The following is a 21,936-nucleotide window of genomic DNA, read 5'->3' as shown; positions in this document are numbered from 1 at the left end:
GGAACGTGGACCAGTTTGAACTTTTACCCGTAGTGATAGACAGCCAGCTACTCCAACGGTGACCTGAGAAGAGAGACGGGAAAACTGAACTCTTTTAATCAGCAAAATAATTGGACTATTTATCTGAATCCTGAGCCATAAGATGAAGCTGTCTGTATGCCAAAGTCTGTATAAAGTGTTGATATATGACAGTTTCGGCGCATGGGAGTGGAGACAGAGACGAAAGCTACATGTCTTATGTTTATGCACAAAATGGGAACTTTTCTGGATATTAGGTGTGTTCACATTCCCTATACATTTTAGTCCTGGAATGATCCTAAGTGTTATCATGGAATGATAAAAGGGGGGAATGTGAATGTTTAAAATGTATAGAGACATTGAAGTTGAGAACATGGGAATTGTATAGGGACAGTATAAGCTAACAAAGAATTCATGGAGGAATAGCCATGACATCTCGGACTCGAGACTGCGAAATGTTACAACACTAACGCATATTGAAACAAAACCCACAGCTTGCAGAAAAACCTCAAGGTCTTATTAAATCATGTTATTAACTTGAAACATTAACAGAAGGTCTTTGTTTAAAATCAGACCATACTTAGGTCGGCTTATGAGTGGACAAAGGGAAAGAGGGACCAAAAGAGATAGGTTGAACTAGGATGTCACTCTAGCCCTATCTTGTTATCTTTTGCCGAGAATGTATAACTGTTGTCGCTTTACGATGTAACTTCACTTATCCATAGGGAGTGTGTACACTCGATCGAGAATGTATATCCTCTTTCTGATAAGTCTTGCCGGCCGGTAAAATAAAGACTGCTTTGTTCAAAGCACAAGAGGTATTCGACTCAGTAATTTTACTGAACCAGATTGAGGTAAAAGAATCCAGGAATTAAAAGGACGGGGAGTTGAATCGTTTCTCACAATCCCCATATTTACAGGGTTTCTACACAGTGTGACTGCACTTGTGTCTCTCCAGTTTGGACGATTGGCTGAAGCCACACACAGAGCATGTGTACCATTTCTCCCCACTGTAAACGGTGCCTTCTGCTTCCATGGTCAAAAGCTGATGATATTCCAGTCCCGATGTATCGAGTGACTGTCAGATCTTGAGGTGATGTTTGGTTTGAACTTCCAGTCTACAAATCCTCCCCTTTTAACATCCTGTAAAGTGAATTTCAAACAGGAGAAGTGAGTGTGAGAGAGAACCCACAAAAACACAAAGGCAGGTTGTGAAATTGAGCTTAATGAGTCTGTTCATTTATGGGGCCGGCACGAGAAAAAAATGACCATGAAAGCTGCTGGATTGTTGTAAAAACACATCTGGGTCAGTACTGTCCTTCGGGGAAGGGAACCCACCTCCCTCGACAGGCCCACATGGGAAACTGTTGGTCCCACTGGGCCCAGAAGTACTGGGGGTGAAACCCAGCAGCTTCTCCCCCTCTCCATCCAACTCAAACTGATGTAACAAACAGACCCACACAGGAGGCCAGTGAGTGACTTCCACATCCAGCGCCCACCTGATACAGAGCGGCTGGGAATTGCTGGACCTGCTGCAAAAATGTAAGTTGTTGTATTCCTGGTGTGGGGGAGGTGCTGGGTCCGGTGGCTCTGAGTCAGGCCCCGAGAGCCACACTCGGTGTTGCCCGGGGACGAAGAGCCGCACTCGGTGTTACTCGGGGACTGAGAGCCGCACTCAGTGTTGCCCGGGGACTGAGAGCCGCACTCGGTGTTGCCCGGGGATTGAGAGCCACACTTGGTGTTGCCCGGGGACTGAGAGCCACACTCGGTGTTGCCCGGGGACCGAGAGCCACACTCGGTGTTGCCCGGGGACTGAGAGCCACACTCGGTGTTGCCCGGGACTGAGAGCCACACTCGGTGTTGCCCGGGGACTGAGAGCCACACTCGGTTAAAAAGGAGGCAGACAAAAAGCAGGAAACTTTCGACCAGTCAGCCTAACAGCTGTGGTTGGGAAAATGTTGAAGAGTTCATTCTTAAAGAAGCATTAGCACGACATTTGGAAAAACATAATTCGGTCAGGCAGAGTCAGCATGGAATTATGACGGGAAAGTTAAGTTTGACAAATTTGCTTGAATTCTTTGAGCATGTAGCGAACATAGAAACATAGAAAAATAGGTGCAGGAGTAGGCCATTCGGCCCCTCGAGCCTGCACCACCATTCAATATCATGGCTGATCATTCCTTCGGTACCCCTTTCCTGCTACCTCTCCATACCTCTTGATCCCCTTAACCGTAAGAGCCATATCTAACTCCCTCTTGAATATATCCAGTGAACTGGCCTCAACAACTCTCTGCGGCAGGGAATTCCACAGGTTAACAACTCTCTTGAGTGAAGAAGATTCTCCTCATCTCAGTCCTAAATGGCCTACCCCTTATCCTAAATGCAATGATTATTTTCATTTTTGGTGTTATTCAAAACAGGTGGACTTGGAACTTGGAACTTGAAATTCACAGCAAATCAAAACTTTAAAAAATTTGAAGAAAATATGCAATAGTAGCCAACTAAATCAGTTCTCTATTAGGCAATGGCATACGTCATCAAACTCCTTCTCTGCTTGTACCATGTTGAAAAAAATTCTGAAAGAAATATTTTTGTCCTCAATTATCAGTCTATTTTTAAACAGTATGCGAAAGTTCTAATTTTATCTCATCTCAAAATCACTAATCCATCATTCAGACCAGGCCTGGACATTTGGAAGAAATGCATTCTTTCTATTTTTGTCTTGTACAATACCAAACCTTCAGGAATTCATTTTTCACATTTGGTCGGTCAGTTTCTCCTCAACACTGTCAGAGGTGCTTTCGATGAATTATGTTCCACTTCACATCATGGGCCAGGGTGGATAAAGTGGGTGTGGTGTATTTGGACTTCCAGAAGGCATTTGCAAGGTGCCACATAAAAGGTTTCTGCACAAGATAAAAGTTCACGGGGCTGGGGGTAATATATTAGCATGGATAGAGGATTGGCTAACTAACAGACAACAGAGAGTCTGGGTAAATGGTTCATTCTCGGGTTGGCAATCAGTAATGAGTGGGGTGCCGCAGGTATCAGTGCTGGGACCCCAACTATTTACAATCTATATTAACGACTTGGAAGAAGGGACCGAGGGGCCACTGTACAGCAAAATTCTAAAAGGACAAAGTGTGTTAAAAAAACAAGCCTGAAGGCTTTGTATCTTAATGCAGGGAGTATGCGTAATAAGGTGGATGAATTAACTGTGCAAATAGATGTTAACAGATATGATGTGATTGGGATTCCGGAGACGTGGCTCCAGGATGATCAGGGCTGGGAACTCAACATCCATGGGTATGCAACAATTCAGGAAGGATAGAATAAAAGGAAAAGGAGGTGGGGTAGCATTGCTGGTTAAAGAGGAGATTAATGCAATAGTTAGGAAGGACATTTGCTTGGATGATGTGGAATCTATATGGGTAGGGCTGCAGAACACTAAAGGGCAAAAAACGTAAGTGGGAGTTGTGTACGGACGTCCAAACTGTAGTAGTGATGTTGGGGAGGGCATCAAACAGGAAATTAGGGGTGCGTGCAATAAAGGTGCAGCAGTTATAATGGGTGACTATAATATGCATATAGATTGGGCTAACCAAACTGGAAGCAATACGGTGGAGGAGGATTTCCTGGAGTGCATAAGGGATGGTTTTCTAGACCAATATGTCGAGGAGCCAACTAGGGGGGAGGCCATGTTAGACTGGGTGTTGAGTAATGAGAGAGGATTAATTAGCAATCTCGTTGTGCGAGGCCCCTTGGTGGAATTCTGCATTAGGATGGAGAATGAAACCGTTAATTCAGAGACCATGGTCCAGAACTTAAAGAAGGGTAACTTTGAAGGTATGAGGCGTGAATTGACTAGGATAGATTGGCGAATGATACTTAAGGGTTGACTGTGGATGGGCAATGGCAGACATTTAGAGACCGCATGGATGAACTACAACAATTGTACATTCCTATCTGGCGTAAAAATAACAAAAGGGAAGGTGGCTCAACCGTGGCTATCAAGGGAAATCACGATAGTATTAAAGCCAAGGAAGTGGCAAACAAATTGGCCACAAATAGCAGTGAACCTGGGGACTGGGAGAAATTTAGAACTCAGCAGAGGAGGGTCAAAGGGTTTGATTAGGGCAGGGAAAATGGAGTACGAGAAGAAGCTTGCAGGGAACATTAAGACTACTGCAAAAGTTTCGATAGATATGGAAAGAGAAAAAGGTTAATAAAGCCAAACGTAGGTCCCCTGCAGTCAGAATCAGGGGAAGTCATAACAGAGTACAAAGAAATGGCAGACCAATTGAACAAGTACTTGGTTCGGTATTCATGAAGGAGGACACAAACATCCTTCCGGATATAAAAGGGGTCAGAGGGTCTAGTAAGAAGGAGGAACTGAGGGAAAGCCTTATTAGTCGGGAAATTGTGTTAGAAAAATTGATGGGATTGAAGGCGGATAAATCCCCAGGGCCTGATTGACTGCATCCCAGAGTACTTAAGGAGGTGGCCCTGGAAATAGCGGATGCATTGACAGTTATTTTCCAACATTCCATTGACTCTGGATCAGTTCCTATCGAATGGAGGGTAGCCAATGTAACCCCACTTTTTAAAAAAGGAGGGAGGGAGAAAACAGGGAATTATAGACAGGTCAGCCTGACATCGGTAGTGGGTAAAATGATGGAATCAATTATTAAGGATGTCATAGCAGCGCATTTGGAAAGAGGTGACATGATAGGTCCAAGTCAGCATCGATTTGTGAAAGGGAAATAATGCTTGACAAATCTTGTGGAATTTTTTGAGGATGTTTCCAGTAGAGTGGACAAGGGAGAACCAGTTTAGGTGGTATATTTGGACTTTCAGAAGGCTTTCGACAAGGTCGCACACAAGAGATTAATGTGCAAAGTTAAAGCACATGGGATTGGGGGTAGTGTGCTGACATGGATTGAGAACTGGTTGTCAGACAGGAAGTAAATATTAGGAGTAAATGGGTACTTTTCGGAATGGCAGGCAGTGACTAGTGGGGTACCGCAAGGTTCTGTGCTGGGGCCCCAGCTGTTTACACTGTACATTAATGATTTAGACGAGGGGATTAAATGTAGTATCTCCAAATTTGCGGATGACACTAAGTTGGGTGGCAGTGTGAGCTGCGAGGAGGATGCTATGAGGCTGCAGAGTGACTTGGATAGGTTAGGTGTGTGGGCAAATGCATAACAGATGAAGTATAATGTGGATAAATGTGAGATTATCCACTTTGGTGGTAAAAACAGAGAGACAGACTATTATCTGAATGGTGACAGTTTAGGAAAAGTGGAGGTGCAAGGAGACCTGGGTGTCATGGTACATCAGTCAATGAAGGTTTGCATGCAGGTGCAGCAGGCGGTTAAGAAAGCAAATGGCATGTTGGCTTTCATAGCGAGGAGATTTGAGTACAAGGGCAGGGAGGTGTTGCTACAATTGTACAGGGCCTTGGTGAGGCCACACCTGGAGTATTTTGTACAGTTTTGGTCTCCTAACTTGAGGAAGGACATTCTTGCTATTGAGGGAGTGCAGCAAAGGTTCACCAGACTGATTCCCGGGATGGCGGGACTGACCTATCAAGAAAGATTGGATCAACTGGGCTTGTATTCACTGGAGTTCAGAAGAATGAGAGGGGACCTCATAGAAATGTTTAAAATTCTGATGGGTTCAGACAGGTTAGATTCAGGAAGAATGTTCCCAATGTTGGGGAAGTCCAGAACCAGGGGTCACAGTCTAAGGATAAGGGGTGAGCCATTTAGGAACGAGATGAGGAGAAACTTCTTCACCCAGAGAGTGGTGAACCTGTGGAATTCTCTCCCACAGAAAGTTATTGAGGCCAGTTCACAAAATATATTCAAAAAGGAGTTAGATGAAGTCTTTACTACGAAGGGAATCAGGGGGTATGTCGAGAAAGCAGGAATGGGGTACTGAAGTAGCATGTTCAGCCATGAACTCATTGAATGGTGGTGCAGGCTAGAAGGGCCGAATGGCCTACTCCTGCACCTATTTTCTTTGTTTCTATGTAAGTAGCCAAGTTTTCTGACGATACAAAGATGGGAGCAAAAGCAATGTGTGAGGAGGACACAATAAATCTGCAAAAGGACACAGATAGGCTCAGTAAGTGGGCAATAATTTGGCAGATGGAGTATAATGTTGGAAAGTGTGAAGTGATGCACGATGGCTGAAAAAAAATCAAAGAGCAAGTTATTATTTGAATGGAGAAAGATTGCAAAGTGATGCAGTCCAACGGGACTTGGGGGTACTTGTGCATGAAACACAAAAGGTTAGAATGCAGGTACAGCACGTGATCAGGAAGACCAATGCAATCTTGGCCTTTATTGCAAAGGGGCTGGAGTATAAAAGCAGGGAGGTCTTGCTACAGTTACACAGGGTATTGGTCAGGCCACACCTGGAATACTGCGTGCAGTTTTGGTTTCCATATTCATGAAAGGATATACTTGCTTTGAGGAAGTTGAGAGAAGATTCAGTTGGTTGATTCCAGAGATGAGGGGTTGACTTATGAGAAAATGTTGAGGAGGTTGGGCCTCTACTCATTGAATTCAGAAGAATGGATGAGAGATGAATTATCGAAACGTATAAGATTATGAGGGGGCTTGAAAACGTAGTCGCAGAGAGGATGTTTTCACTGATATGGGAGACTAGAACTAGGGGGCATAATAGAAACATAGAAACATAGAAAATAGGTGCAGGAGTAGGCCATTCGGCCCTTCTAGCCTGCACCGCCATTCAATGAGTTCATGGCTGAACATTCAACTTCAGTACCCCATTCCTGCTTTCTCGCCATACCCCTTGATCCCCCTAGCAGTAAGGACCTCATCTAACTCCTTTTTGAATATATTTAGTGAATTGGCCTCAACAACTTTCTGTGGTAGAGAATTCCACAGGTTCACCACTCTCTGGGTGAAGAAGTTCCTCCGCATCTCGGTCCTAAATGGCTTACCCCTTATCCTTAGGCTGTGACCCCTGGTTCTGGATTTCCCCAACATTGGGAACATTCTTCCTGCATCTAACCTGTCTAACCCCGTCAGAATTTTATATGTTTCTATGAGGTCCCCTCTCATTCTTCTGAACTCCAGTGAATACAAGCCCTGTTGATCCAGTCTTTCTTGATAGGTCAGTCCCGCCATCCCGGGAATCAGTCTGGTGAACCTTCGCTGCACTCCCTCAATAGCAAGAATGTCCTTCCTCAGGTTAGGAGACCAAAATTGTACACAATACTCCAGGTGTGGCCTCACCAATGCCCTGTACAACTGTAGCAACACCTCCCTGCCCCTGTACTCAAATCCCCTTGCTATGAAGGCCAACATGCCATTTGCTTTCTTAACCGCCTGCTGCACCTGCATGCCAACCTTCAATGACTGATGTACCATGACACCCAGGTCTCTTTGCACCTCCCCTTTTCCTAATCTGTCACCATTCAGATAATAGTCTGTCTCTCTGTTTTTACCACCAAAGTGGATAACCTCACATTTATCCACATTATACTTCAGCTGCCATGCATTTGCCCACTCACCTAACCTATCCAAGTCGCTCTGCAGCCTCACAGCATCCTCCTCGGAGCTCACACTGCCACCCAACTTAGTGTCATCCGCAAATTTGGAGATACTACATTTAATCCCCTCATCTAAATCATTAATGTACAGTGTAAACAGCTGGGGCCCCAGCACAGAACCTTGCGGTACCCCACTAGTCACTGCCTGCCATTCTGAAAAGTACCCATTTACTCCTACTCTTTGCTTCCTGTCTGATAACCAGTTCTCAATCCATGTCAGTACACTACCCCCAATCCCATGTGCTCTAACTTTGCACATCAATCTTAGAATAAGGGCCCCCCCATTTTAAAACTGAGAGGAGGAGGAATTTTTTCTCTGAGCGTTGTAAACCTGTGAAATTTGCTGCCTCAGAGAGCTGTGTAAGCTGGGACATTGAATATATTTAAGACAGAGATAGACAGTGTCTTAACCGATAAGGGAATAAGGGGTTAGGGGAACGTGCAGGGAAGTGAAGCTGAGTCCATGATCGGATCAGACATGATTGTATTAAATGGCAGAGCACATTCGAGAAGCCCTATGGCCTACTCCTGCTCCTATTTCTTATGTTCTTATTTTCTTATATAGTGGGTGTCTGGTATGGGAGTGTGGATTTGACTCTATCTGTCTACCTCTGGTATGTGAATGAGGGTTTTACTCTATGTTAGTTTCTGATACGAGAGGTGGATTTTATCCTGTACAAGTCAATTTCTGGTCATTGCCTGTGGGTTTCATTCTGTATCAAAAAGGGCCACATTACAACATAATTCTAAAAGGACAAAGAGTGTTAAAAAAACAAGCCTGAAGGATCTGAGTCTCAAAGCGAGAAGCATTTGTAATAAGGTGGATGAATTAACTGCGCAGATAGCTGTTAACGGATATAATGTAATTGGGATTACAGAGACATGGCTTCAGAGTAACCAAAGCTGGGAATATAACATCCAGGAGTATTCAATAATCAGGAAGAATAGCCAGAAAGGAAAAGGAGGTGGGGTAGCGTTCATGGTTAAAGAGGAGGTTAAGGCAATAGTAAGGAAGGACATTAGCTGGGATGATGTGGAATCTATATGGGTAGAGCTGCGAAACATCGAAGGGCAGAAAACGTTAGTTGGGGTTGTGTACAGACCACCAAACAGTAGTAGGGAGGTTGGGGATGGAAATTAAGGACACGTGCAATAAGGGTACAGCAGTTATCATGGGTGACTTTAACCTACATATTGATTGGGCTAATCAAACTTGTAGCAATACTGTGGTGGAAAATTTCCTAGAGTGTATAAGGGATGGTTTTCTAGACCAATATGTCGAGGAACCTATGAGAGAGCAGGCCATCCTAGACTGGGTTTTGTGTAACGAGAGAGGATTAATTAGCAATCTGGTCTTGCATGGCTCCTTGGGGAAGAGTGACCATAATATGGCAGAATTCGTCATTAAAATGGAGAGCAACCCAGTTAACTCAGAGACTAGGGTCCTGAACATAAAGGAAACTTCGATGGTATGAGACGTGATTTGGATAGGATAAACTGGCGAATGATACTTAAAGGGTTGACGGTGGATAGGCAATGGCAGACATTTAAAGATCACTTGGATGAATTACAACTATTGTATATCCCTGTCTGGCGTAAAAAATAAAACTGGAACGGTGGCTCAACCATGGCTAACAAGGGAAATTAGGGACAGTGTTAAATCCAAGGAAGAGGCATAGAAATTGGCCTGAAAAAGCAGCAAACCTAAGGACTGGGAGAAATTTAGAATTCAGCAGAGGAGGACTAAGGATGTAATTAGGAGGGGAAAATAGAATACGAGAGTAAGCTTGCAGGGAACATAAAAACTGACTGCAAAAGCTTCTATAGATATGTGAAGAGAAAAAGATTGATGAAGTCTAATGTCGGCCCCTTGCAGTCAGAATCAGGCGATTTCATAATGGGGAACAAGGAAATGGCAGACCAACTGAACAAATACTTTGGTTCTGTCTTCAGTAAGGAAGACACGAATAACCTCCCAAAAATACTAGGGGACCGAGGGTCTAGCGGGAAGGAGGAACTGAGGGAAATCCTTATTAGTCAGGAAAAGCTTGTAGGGAAACTGATGGGATTGATGGCCAATAAATCCCCAGGGTCTGACAGTCTGCATCCGAGAGTAGTTAAAGAAGTGGCCCTAGAAATAATGGATGCATTGGTGGTCATTTTTCAAAATTCCATGAACTCTGGATCAGTACCTATGGATTGGAGGGTAGCTAATGTAACCCCACTTTTTAAAGAAGGAGGGAGAGAGAAAACAAGGAATTATAGACCGGTTAGCCTGACATCGGTGGTGGGGAAAATGCTGGAATCAATTATTAAAGATGTAATAGCAGAGCATTTGGAAAGCAGTGACAGGATCGGTCCAAGTCAGCATGGATTTATGAAAGGGAAATCATGCTTGACAAATCTTCTAGAGGTTTTTGAGGATGTAACTGGTAGAGTGGATAAGGGAGAACTAGTGGATTTGGTGTATTTGGAATTTCAAAAGGCTTTTGACAAGGTCCCACACCAGAGATTAGTGTGCAAAATTAAAGCACATGGTATTGGGGGTAATGTACTGACGTGGAGGCAGAACTGGTTGGCAGACAGGACGCAAAGAGTGAGAATAAACAGATCCTTTTCAGAATGGCAGGCAGTGACTAGTGGGGTGCCACAAGGTTCAGTGCTGGGACCGCAGCTATTTACAATATATATTAATGATTTAGACGATGGAATTGAAAGTAATATCTCCAAGTTTGCAGATGACACGAAGCTGGGTGGCAGTGTGAGCTATGAGGAGGATGCGAAGAGGCTGCAGGGTGAATTGGACAGGTTAGGTGAGTGGGCAATTGCATGGCAGATGCAGGAAAATGTGGATAAATGTGAGGTTATTCACTTTGGTGGCAAAAACAGGAAGGCAGATTATTACCTGAATGGTGACAGATTAGTAAAATGGGTGGTTCAAAGAGACCTGGGTGTCATGGTACATCAGTCACTGAAGGTAGGCATGCAGGTGCAGCAGGCAGTAAAGAAAGCAACTGGCATGCTGGCCTTCATAGCGAGAGGATTTGAGTGTAGGAGCAGGGAGGTGTTACTGCAGTTGTGCAGGGCCTTGGTGAGACCACACCTTGAGTATGATGTGCAGTTTTGGTCTCTTAATCTGAGCAAGGACGTACTTGCTATTGAGGGAGTGCAGTGAAGGTTCACCAGGATAATTCCCGGGATGGCAGGACTGACATTTGAAGAAAGACTGGATCAGCTAGGCTAACACTCACTGGAATTTAGAAGAATGAGAGGGGATCTCATAGAAACATATAAAATTATGACAGGACTGGACAGGTTAGATGCAGGAAGAATGTTCCTGATTTTGGGAAAGTCCTGAACCAGGGGTCACAGTCTAAGGATAAGGGGTAAGTCATGTCGGACTGAAATGAGGAGAAACTTTTTCACCCAGAGAGTGGTAAACCTGTGCAATTCTCTATCACAGAAAGTTGTGGAGTCCAGTTCGTTGGATATATTCAAGAGGGAGTTAGATGTGGCCCTTACGGCTAAGGGGATCAATGGATAGGGAGAGAAAGCGGGAGTGGGGTACTGAAGTTGCATGATCAACCATGATTATATTGAATGGCGGTGCAGGCTCGAAGGGCCAAATGACCTGCTCCTGCACCTATTTTCTATGTTTCTTTCCATTCTTGGTGTGTGATGTTATTTTGCGCTGTATCTGTCCATCTGTTATGTGAATGTGAGCTCTACTCCATACCCGTCATTCTCCAGTATATTAGTATTGTTTTACTGTGTACCACCAATTCCTGATAGAGTATTTGCTTTTCTTTTTAACTGTCAATTTGTGTTATGGAGGTGAGTGTTTATGTTGACTCGGTCGGTCTCTGGTAAATGAGTCTGAGTTTTACTCTATATCTATCTGTCTCTGCTATGAGTGTGGTCCTTTCTCTGTATCTCTCCATTTCTGTTATGGGAATCTGGGTTTTATTCTGTACCTGTCACGTTCTGACATGTGATTGTGGGCCTCACTCTATAACTGCCAGTTTCTGCTTAATTGTGAGTGGACTTTCCTTTGTACCTGTCAGTTTCTGGAATGAAAGAGAGATCTTCACCCTGTACCTGTCAATTACTGGTTCGTGAGTCTGGGCATGTCACTGTATGTCAATTTGTATTATGGGAATATGGATTGTAATATGTCAGCCTCTGATATGTGAGTGTGGGTTTTATACTGTATCACTCAGTCGCTCATATGTGAGTATGGGTTTTATACCGTATCACTCAGTCTCTGATATGCAAGTGTGTGTATTTTTCTGTAACTGTCAGGTTTTGTTGTGTGTTCAGGTATAATCTGTGCTTCTCAGTTTCTGCTATGTTCGACTGTACCTATTTGTTCCTGCTACTTGATTGTGTTTTAGACAGTACCTGTCAGTTCCTGCTATGTGAGTGTGGAATTTACTCTGTATCAGCTAGTCTCTAGTATGTGAACGTGAGAATTAATTTTACTTTTAACCTGTATTTCTCTGATATGTGAATAAAGATTTTGCCTTCTCTGTGTCATTTTTTTCTGATGTGTGTGTGTGGGTTTTACTCTGCCCCGATCAGTTTCTGAGATGCAAGTAACAATTTTACTTACTGCCTTTCAGTTTTCCGACATGTGCACATGGGATTTACACTTTACCTGTCAATCTCTGGTATGCAAGTGGGGATTTTATTCTGTTACTGTCACTTTCATATATGTGGGTGTGTGTATCTGTCAGTCTATGCTACGGGAATGTGGGTTTTATTCTGCACCTGTCATCTTCTGGTATGTTCGGGGGGTTTAAATACTGAATCCGTCAGATTCTGAAACATGAATATGGCTTTTGCTCTGTAACCATCAGCTTCTGATATGCGAGTGTGGTTTATACATTCCATTGGACATTTTTTCTGATAGATGATTGTCTTTTATTCTCTACCTGCCAGTTTCTGGCAAGTGAGTGTGTGTGTTTAATGTACCTGTCAGTGTGATCTGTTTCAATGGTGAAACAGCATGTGATTCTACTGCTCCATGTGGCTGTAAGATTCACAATGTAACTCTGCCACTTCGGATCACTGTGGGACTGACAGCTTCTGCTGTCTGTGACAATAGGATTGAGGCCAGTTCTGAGTCTCTGCGCTCTGTGAGTGATAATCTACTTACTGTGTGTGAGAAGGAGCTGCCTGCACTGTTCCTTGTGTTCCGGGTGGAGGAAAGCTCACATTTGTTCAGGCTGGTTGAAGAATTTTGCTCTGAGAATAATAATACGAGAACATTATTAGTTCTAAGAGATGGATGCGGGGGAGAATATGAGGGAGCGACAATGTATCTCTCGACCACCAGCAACATGGTTCTGGAGAACTCAGCTCACCGAAACAATATAACTGGTCTTTAAAATATCTTCTCCCACACTCCTCTCCTGGTGCCTGCAATAGATGCACTTTGCAAAACTCCCCACATCCTCACTGACAGGTGTGTTTCCACTGCTCACTGTCCAAGAACTACTTTCACGGTGAGATTGGAACTGAATCAGGAACATTCACTGCTGATTTAGGGAAAGAAAGCAGCAATGATTGGAAAGAGCGAGATGGTTTACTTTCTCTGTTACCTTACACTGTCCACACACAGCCCGAGAATGGCCTCCCCCTTCCCCCACTCACACCATGTCCCGGAACTAGTTCCTGCTCCACTCTGCCTCTTACACACAGCCCCCGAGGGAACTAAACCAGGAACGTTCACTCCTGGTTTGGAGAGAGAAAGCAGCAGATTGTAAACAGCAGATTCTGCTCATTCTGTCTCCCTTACCCTGGATACACGCTTCACACACAGCCCGAGAATGGCCTCTCCCTTCCCCCACTCACACCACACACTGACACTGACTCTTGGTCCACTCTGCCTCTTACACACAGCCCCCGACTCCCCCTGAACTCCCCCCGGACTCAATGCCGATCTCTGAGCCCATCTGCGGACACACTCCCAAAGTGCTGCGCTGCTGTAAGGAGGCTGCTGCTCGCTGCCTTACCCCGGGGAAAAAGTGTCACCATTCCCGGCTGTTTTAAACCATCTTCTTCTGCTCACTGAGTGAATGGCGATCACAAGCAGTGCTGGGGGAGGGGAGGGCGCATTCGCTCTTCTGCTCACTGGGAATGACACAGGGGGTGGGGCTGAACTGTGCATGTGCAGCTCTCTGCAATAATTCAATCTGTAAAAATCAAAGTGCACTTTTCCCAATTTACTTTTATCAGAATCTGAGCAAAGGAACTGGGCCTGTGGGGAAAGGATAGAGAATGATTAAAGCTGCAAGCCTTGTCCCTTGGAGATGATCAATTTGGGATCATTCCGTGCAGGGTGTTTCTCTCCATTAGCCCGTCTTCACAAAGCAATCCTGCAGCAACATCGGAGGGACGAGGGAGTGGGAGTGTTTGCTGGGACCGTGCAGGAGTTAATATCTGACAGAAACAATCCAAGATCAGTTGAATTAGAGTAAAACACTCGGTCACTGAGAGTAATACCGAAGTGTATAATCAAGGGGCTTTTGTGAGGGAAGAACTTAATACAATAACAATTCATAATGAAGTAGTACTCGGTAAAATAATGGGACTAAAGGCAGACAATTCACCTTGCCCTGATGGTTTACATCGTAGGATCTTAAGAGAAGTGGCTGCAGAGATAGTGGACACATTAGTTGTAATCTACCAAAATTCCCTGGATTCTGGGGCAGTCCCAACAGATTGGAAAACCGAAAATGTAACGCCTATATTTAAAAAAGGAGGCAGACAAAAAGCAGGAAACTAAAGACCAGTTAGCCTAACATCTGTCATTGGGAAAGTGCTGGAGACCATTATTAAGGAAGCAGTAGCGGGACATTTGGAAAAGCTTGATTCAATCAAACAGAGTCAGTATGGCTTCATGAAAGGGAAATCATGTTTGACAAATTTGCTGGAGTTCTTTGAGGATGTAATGAGTAGGATGGATAAGGCGGAACCAGTGGATGTGGTGTATTTAGATTCCCAGAAGGCATTTGATAAGGTGGGACATAAAAGGTTACTGCACAAGATAAAAGCTCACTGGGTTGGGGGCAGTATATTAGCACAGATAGAGGATTGGTTAACTAACAGAAAACAGAGAGTCGGGATAAATGGGTCTTTTTCTGGTTGGCAAATGGTAACCAGTGGGGTGCCGCAGGAATCGGTGCTATGTCCTCAACTATTTACAATCTATATTAATGACTTGGAAGAAGGGACCGAGAGTAATGTAGCCAAGTTTGCTGATGATACAAAGATGGGTGGGAAAGCAAATTGAGGACAAAAAAAATTTGCAAAGGGATATAGACAGGGTAAATGAGTGGGCAAAAATTTGTCACATGGAGTATAATATGGGAAAATGTGAGGTTATCCACTTTGGCAGAAATAATAGAAAAGCAAATTATAATTTAAATGGAGAAAAATTGCAAAGTGCTACAGGACAGAGAGACCTGAGGTTGTTTGTGCATAAAACACAAAAAGTTAGTATGCAGGTTCAGGAAGTAGTCAGGAAGGTAAATGTAATGTTGGCCTTTATTGTCAGGGGGATAGAATAAAAAGCAGAGAAGTCCTGCTCCAAGTGTACAGGGTGTTGGTGGGACCACACCTGGAACACTGTGTGTTTAAGCAGAGAAGTCCTGCTCCAAGTTTACAGGGTATTGGTGAGACCACACCTGGAACACTGTGTGTTTAAGCAGAGAAGTGCTGCTCCAAGTGTACAGGGTATTGGTGGGACCACACCTGGAACACTGTGTGTTTAAGCAGAGAAGTCCTGCTCCAAGTGTGCAGGGTATTGGTGGGACCACACCTGGAACACTGTGTGTTCAAGCAGAGAAGTCCTGCTCCAAGTGTACAGGGTATTGGTGAGACCACACCTGGAATACTGTGTGTTTAAGCAGAGAAGTCCTGCTCCAAGTGTACAGGGTATTGGTGGGACCACACCTGGAATACTGTGTGTTTAAGCAGAGAAGTCCTGCTCCAAGTGTACAGGGTATTGGTGGGACCACACCTGGAACACTGTGTGTTTAAGGAAGGATATACTTACACTGGAGGCTGTTCAGAGGTTGATTCCGGCGAGGAGGGGGTTCTCTGATGAGGACAGGTTGAGAAGGTTGGGACGATACACTTTGGAGATCAGAACAATGAGAGAAATCCGAGGTGTGAGAATAAAATAACTCAGCTCTTACTTTACCAAGATGGCCGCGCATGCGCTTTGCTGCTCACTGAACCAAGATGGCGGAGGACTGACCCTGCCTTCCTGTACAAAGATGCCCGCCGTTACCCGGGACCTGTGACCGGGAGAAAGCCTCGAGGCTGCAGCCGCCGATATTCCGGTTATTATTCCGGGCTTCCGGCGGGCACCAGGTGTTTCTGAAGCCTCCCCGGCTCCCCGCTGGTCCTTTACTCCCCTCCGCCCCGCGGAGTAGGAGCTGTTTGGCGGAACACTATTCATCACAGCCGCTCCGCCATTACACGCACCGCGCATGCTCCAAATACAGCCAGGTCTCGCACCTGCGCACTGGGCCCCTGTAGTCTGGGCTCGGCACATTCTCCATCGCGGGGAATGCTGGGTAAATACCCAAGACCACCTCAGTGACTGGGACAGGATTTACTGGGCCCCCATTGGGCACTGAACATGTTCATTCTGGCCCTCAGTCATTGTTCCTGCTGCTCTGTATAACCCTGTCCCTGAGCTGGACAGTAATGTTCTGTCTCAGGATTGTTTCAAACACCCTGTGTCCAATATTGGATTTCTCCACAAAAATAGCCTCGTTAATGTTCTCTTCACTTCCATTCTGGGACTTTTCTTACTCTAGATTGTTTCACTTCTCACGTAATTCATCTTTTCCCACATCAAATCCCAAACTTGTTTCATTTGAGTATCCGGCTTGTGGATGTCTCAGACTGAACCGGCGTGTCTCACTTTACACTCATTTAACGTTCCTTTCAACCAACCCTTGAAAGAACTATCTTGTGTAAGAATGTAAATCTGTTATTTTCTGTATTTAACGATTTTTGAATGTGGTTAATAGATCTTCACACATACTGCATGTGATCAACTTTGAAATGTTCTGACCTTTGAAATTGCCTTTGCTAATTTTGATGGGTTAGTTGAGTACAATTACTTGTTACTAACATACCTTGCAATATTTCTTGCATCAAAATAATTGTTTAAATACTTCATTTATCAGGTCTTTAGGTTCCCCACTGATCTCTGTTTCTTCTTGTGGGGGAATCTAGAACTCGGTGGCAAAGCCTGAGCAAAAGGGGGCGCCCATTTAAAATGGAAATGAAGAGGAATTTCTTCTCTTAGAGGGTCGTGAATCTTTGAAATTCTCTACCCCAAAGAACAGTGGAGTCTGGGTCATTGAAAATATTTAAGTTGCAGATAGCGTGCTTTTTGAAAGAGAGTGATGTCAAGGTTTATGAGGAGATGGCAGGGAAGCGAAATTGAGGCTAAGATCAGATCAGCCAAGATCTTATTGAATGGCGGGGTGGGCTGAAGGGGCCAGGTGGCTTCTGCTGCCCCTATTTCTTATATTCTTAGCGTTGGTTAGGGGCTGGGTTTAGATGTAAGTTTAGTGGTTGTGTTTTGTGGTTATTTGTTAAGATTGGGATTAGTGATTGGGATCGTCAATAGGATATTCGGCTTAGGATTTAATGATTAACTTAGAAAGCACTATTGGCAATATAGGTGTTATTGGACATGCTCTTTTCCATTTCATGTTTTTAACCTCTCAGAGCCGAGTCACAAAACAGCCTCACAATGTGTTCATTCAAGGAACCATCGTTCCTGCACAAGCCTCGTTTCTTTCTGTCAACAACACATCGTAATCTCTACATTTCTCATGGAAAAATAAATTAGTGACATTAGATTTTGGTATTTTGGAACAATAACAGATGGATACAGTTGTTGCACTGGTTACATCGAATCATCAACCTGCGTGAAAAGGACTTCTAACAATAATCTGTCACCAGGCCTCACCAGTCACCGTCTGATTATTCCATCGTCTCTTCATTCATTACCCACAATTCCCCTTAAATAGAGCTGCTTTCACCGGCATGACCATTCTCCATACTGAGGCTGTCTCATTACCAAGCAGAGCATAATCACTGGCACAGACTGTTTAGTCCGAATGGCTCATTTCTGTGTAATTCTATAATTTTGTAGGCTCATTGTAAGTGGTCCCTGGATTTGATGATTCATTGTAACTGGTCCCTGGATTTGGAGCCTCACTGTAAGGGGTCCATGGATTTCATGCCTCAGTGCAAGTGGTCCCTCGATTTGATGCCTCATTGCAAGTGGTCCCTGGATTTGGAGTCACAATGCATGAGGTTCCTGGATTTGGTGTCTTAATGTAAGTGGTCCCTGGATTTTGTCACGTATTCAACTATCATTGTAACCCATGTATAAGCTGACCTAAGTTGTACACCTTGAGAACATTGAACACAAGGCGGTGAACTTGTGGCAGACACTCCTAACCTGGACTTACAGGTATAAAAGGGAAAGCTCCACCCACCTTCATCGCTTGAGGTCTTGGTAATAAAGGCAACTGGTCACAGAGTGACCTTCTCTCAAATATGGGCCTCGTGTCCATTTATACTGTATAGTAAGTACATGTCATTGGCGACGAGAAACTGGGATTTAAACCACGTGAGCATAGCCACTAGTACCACAGAAGAGAGGTACTGTGTTGGTGATGATTGGGACGACTTTATTGAGAGACTACAGCAAAGTTTTGTCACTAAGAAATGGTTGGGACAGGATTCGGCCGACAAACGCAGAGCTCATCTCCTGACGGTTTGTGGATCCAGAACGTACTCCCTGATGAAGGCCCTTCTAGCACCAGAGAAGCCGGGGACAAGACATTCGAAGAGCTCAGTAAGTTGATCGGGGAACACCTTAAACCTGTGAGCAGCATGCACAATGCGAGACACCAGTTTTGCATGAACTGTCGGTGAGAAGGACAAAGCGTTCCTGACTTCATGCCTGATCTCCGACGACTGGCGAGCCTATGTAAGTGCACAGATGCAGGCAGAGCGGAGATGATGCGAAACTTTTTTATTGAGGGCATCGGGCGTGCTGGGGTTTTCAGGAAACTGATTGAGACCAAAGACTTGACCTTGGAAGCGGCTCTGATAGCCCAGACTTTAACTCAGGGGAGGAAGAGACCAGAATGATGTATGACAAAAATCTTGGCTCAAATAGAAACATAGAAACATAGAAACATAGAAAATAGGTGCAGGAGTAGGCCATTCGGCCCTTCGAGCCTCCACCGCCATCCAATAAGATCATGGCTGATCATTCACCTCAGTACCCCTTTCTTGCTTTCTCTCCATACCCACTTGATCCCTTTAGCTGTAAGGGCCATATCTAACTCCCTCTTGAATATATCCAATGAACTGGCATCAACAACTCTCTGTGACAGGGAATTCTACAGGTTAACAAATCTGAGTGAAGAAGTTCCTCCTCGTCTCAGTCCTAAATGGCCTACCCCTTATCCTAAGACTATGTCCCCTGGTTCTGGATTTCCCCAACATCGGGACTTCTGGACTTCCTCAACATGGGGAACATTCTTCCCGCATCTAACCTGTCCAGTCCCGTCAGAATGTTATAAGTTTCTATGAGATCCCCTCTCATCCTTCTAAACGCCAGTGAACAAAGGCCCAGTTGATCCAATCTCTCCCCATATGACAGTCCAGCCATCCCGGGAACTAGTCTGGTGAACCTTCGCTGCACTCCCTCAATAGCAAGAACGTCCTTCCTGAGATTAGGAGACCAAAACTGAACACAATATTCCAGGTGAAGCCTCACCAAGGACCTGTAGACCTGCAGTATATAAGAACATAAGAACTAGGAACAGGAGTAGGCCATCTAGCCCCTCGAGCCTGCTCCGCCATTCAACAAGATCATGGCTGATCTGGCCGTGGACTCAGCTCCACTTACCCGCCCGCTCCCCATAACCCTTAATTCCCTTATTGGTTAAAAATCTATCTATCTGTGATTTGAATACATTCAATGAGCTAGCCTCAACTGCTTCCTTGGGCAGATAATACCACAGATTCACAACCCTCTGGGAGAAGAAATTCCTTCTCAACTCGGTTTTAAATTGGCTCCCCCGTATTTTGAGGCTGTGCCCCCTAGTTCTAGTCTCCCCGACCAGTGGAAACAACCTCTCTGCATCTATCTTGTCTATCCCTTTCATTATTTTAAATGTTTCTATAAGATCACCCCTCATCCTTCTGAACTCCAACGAGTAAAGACCCAGTCTACTCAATCTATCATCATAAGGTAACCAACCCCCTCATGTCCGGAATGCGGCAAATGACCAGGGAGTCTACATTGTTAACGCGGCACACAGTTCTCTCGACAGACAAGGGCAATCGGACATGTCCCAGCATGCAGTAGAAACCAAAAGGGGAATTTAACGGAGACAATGGCTAGCTGAATGGTTAATCATGCCATTGCAATGGACAATGCGGCCAGTAATGGGGCAATCAACACCTGTTAATGGTGCACTTAAGGACAGTGACAGAGACAGTCAGAGACGATCGACTGGTAATGGACATTTTGTTTCCAATAACGTGTCCTGCAGCTCATGCTAGAGGTGTGGAGCCAAACACCCAGCCAGAGCCTGCAGGTATCAGCAATATACCTGCAGAAACTGCAACGTCAGTGGTCATTTGGCGCGTATGTGCAGGAAGCCTGCAGCCAGGTTAATGTACGAGGACGGCGGGCCTGCTGTTAGCACTACAAGGCCAAATGAATACTGGGGAAAATCACTGGAAGCTGAAGTTCAGCGAGTTCATGTGGAGCACATATACAGTTCATATACCAGGACGCTACCAATAATGATGAAAGTGCTCCTCAATGGCATCCCATTATTAATGGAGCTAGACACGAGGGCCAGCCAGTCCTTGATGAATATCAACCAATTTGAAAGATTGTGGGTGTCCAAGGCCAGGAGGCCAAAATTATTGCCGATTGATGCACAGCTACGGACATATACAAAGGAGATAATTCCGGTGCTAGATTCGGAGAACAGGTTGCCGCACTGGATTGTCCTGGGGGACGGTCCCACACTACTGGGGAGGAGTTGGCTTGCTGTCATGAACTGGAAATGGGGCGATGTCAATGCATTTCTTCTTTAGAGCGAGTATCATGCTCACAGGTCCTGGACAAATTTGACTCATTATTTCAATCCGGCATCAGCACTTTCATGGGGGCCAAGGTAGTGATTCACATAAACCCAGACGCCAGGCCAGTACACCACAAGACCAGAGCGGTGCCGTACGTGATGCAGGAAAAAATAGAATGCGAATTGGACCGCCTGCTGAGGGAAGGCATCATCTTGCCAGTTGAATTCAGTGACTGGGCGAGCCCGATCGTGCCGGTGCACAAGGCGGATTGGTCAGTCAGGATATGTGGCGCTTACAAGGCCACCATCAATCGGGTGTCACTCCAACACCAGTACCCACTACCGAGAGTGGAGGACCTCTTTGTGACACTATCCGCTGGCAAACTTTTTTCAAAATTGGACCTGACCTCAGCTCACATGACCCGGGAACTGGCGAGTGAATCGAAAAGCCTGACCACCATCACGACACACAAGGGGTTGTTTGAGTTTAACAGATGTCCGTTCGGGATTCGTTCAGCCGCCGTGATCTTTCAGCAAAATATGGAAAGCCTCCTCAAGTCGATTCCAAGGACGGTGGTTTTTCAGGACGACATCCTCATCATGGATCGCGATGCTGAAGAACACCTCCATGAACTGGATGAGGTGCTACGCAGACTGGACCGGGTAGGTCTGCGACTGCAAAAGGCAAAGTGCGTCTTCTGAGCTCAAGAGGTAGAATTCCTGGGGATGAGGGTAGCAGCTGACGGGATCAGACCTGCTCTGTCCAAAACGGAAGCGATCCGGAGAGCACCCAGACCCCGTAACACGATGGAGCTGCATTCATTCCTGGGGCTCCTGAAATATTTTGGTAACTTTCTTCCCAAGTATGGCATACTGTGAGAGCGCCTGCACATGCTCCCATTCAAAGGTCGCGATTGGGTTTGGGGGAACAGCCAGGAAAGGGCTTTTGATAGAGCACGCAACTTGTTATGCTCCAACAAACTGTTAATATTACATGACCCATGTAAGAAACTTGTTCTAACGTGCGATGCGTCGTCCGAAGGGGTCGGGTGTGTTTTGCAGCATGTGAATGCCAATGGTCAGTTACAGCCGGTAGCTTATGCCTCCAGAAGTCTGTCCCAGGCAGAAAGGGGCTGCGGGATGGTAGAAAAGGAAGTGCTAGCATGTGTATAT

The 21,936-nt window shown here is 45.1% G+C and overlaps 1 long non-coding RNA gene across 1 annotated transcript; it reads right to left on the bottom strand.

Annotated features, from left to right (window-relative positions):
- Nucleotides 1-551: 551 nt before the first annotated feature.
- Nucleotides 552-15,881, bottom strand: LOC139242216 (uncharacterized). Its single transcript, XR_011589143.1, has 3 exons — nucleotides 15,669-15,881; nucleotides 12,765-12,853; nucleotides 552-1,161 (listed from the first exon to the last, which is right to left on the bottom strand). It is a non-coding gene; the product is annotated as an uncharacterized lncRNA (long non-coding RNA).
- Nucleotides 15,882-21,936: the final 6,055 nt, after the last annotated feature.

Source organism: Pristiophorus japonicus, unplaced genomic scaffold, assembly GCF_044704955.1.
Source record: "Pristiophorus japonicus isolate sPriJap1 unplaced genomic scaffold, sPriJap1.hap1 HAP1_SCAFFOLD_125, whole genome shotgun sequence".
Lineage (NCBI taxonomy): Eukaryota > Metazoa > Chordata > Chondrichthyes > Pristiophoridae > Pristiophorus > Pristiophorus japonicus.
The sequence above is the reverse complement of the archived record's forward strand: the minus strand, read 5'-3'. Positions and strand labels throughout refer to the sequence as shown.